The sequence below is a fragment of the Rhagoletis pomonella genome, unplaced genomic scaffold (assembly GCF_013731165.1).
Source record: "Rhagoletis pomonella isolate Grant_MI unplaced genomic scaffold, Rhpom_1.0 Rhpom_scaffold_00001, whole genome shotgun sequence".
Taxonomy (NCBI): domain Eukaryota; kingdom Metazoa; phylum Arthropoda; class Insecta; order Diptera; family Tephritidae; genus Rhagoletis; species Rhagoletis pomonella.
This window is the reverse complement of record NW_023458555.1, coordinates 111,272,435-111,273,666: the sequence shown is the minus strand read 5'-3', so window position 1 is coordinate 111,273,666 and position 1,232 is coordinate 111,272,435.

Here is a 1,232-nt window from a genome sequence, read left to right as displayed (position 1 = left end):
ACCTTGCACTTTATTTACTTGCTTTCGGTGCTAACAGGTACTTATGTGTTCTCTCCAAAAACTTTATTCGCAAAAATAGCTTCCTCCACTTTATTTAGAGCATATTTACATTTGACAGCTCATTTCCCGCGATAGATTACATGTCTAAATAACACAGGTCAACTCAACACACACAAACTAAACACACACCAACACAACACATATCAACTCAACACACACATTAATATGATGGTTGAAATTGAGTTTGGGATCCATTGTGATACCAAGATCGACAAAATTGGACACCTGCTCCAGATTATAATTTGATATTGAATAAACAGCTGGTTGAACAGCCCTCCGTGAGAAACACATACATACACATACTTTACATTTTTGAAGGTTTAGTGGCATATAGTTTGTATTACACCAACTAACCACGTTGTTCGGATCCGCTTGTAACAAAGACCTTTCTCCGATAGAGGACGATGTTTTAAAAAGTTTCCCATCATCGGCATACATTAAAATTTGTGAATGTTTTATTATATAAGAAATATCATTAATGAATATCAGGAACAGAATCGGACCAAGGTGGCTTCCCTGAGGAACCCCTGAAGAAACTTTAATGATGTTGGAAGAACAATTATTAACAATAACTCAGAGAGGTAAGATGAGATCCATTGAAGAAGACTGGGCTGAAAGCCGATTAGGTCGAGTTTACGGATGAGTAACGAGTGACATACTTTGTCAAAAGCTTTACTTTAATCGGTGTACATATATTACGTCGGTATGAGCATTTTCTCTAAAACCATTTGAGACATAAGTTTTGAACTCCAACAAATTAGTTATAATAGATTTTCCTTTAGAAAACCCGTGTTGAGATTGTGAAATTGAAGAAGATATAGAATATGTCAGCTGATTAACAATAATTGCTTCGAATAATTTGGGCATAGCGGAGAGTTTCGCTATGCCTCGATAGTTTTCTATAGAGGACCTGCTGCCGTTTTAGGATTGTTAATTAAATTCTTCTTAATTTTACATAAATATGAATTATAACATTTCTTATTTAATGCAAAGTAGCTATGCCGCAAAACTGAGTACCTTAGGTAATCACTGTGTAAGCCCGATCTTGTATACAGTTTAAAAGAGTGCGACTTTTTATTTTTCAATTTTTTAAGCTCTTTAGTGAACCATAGTTGTATTGGTTCTTCATGAACAATATTACGTTTTGGCACATACTTTCGAAACAAATTGAA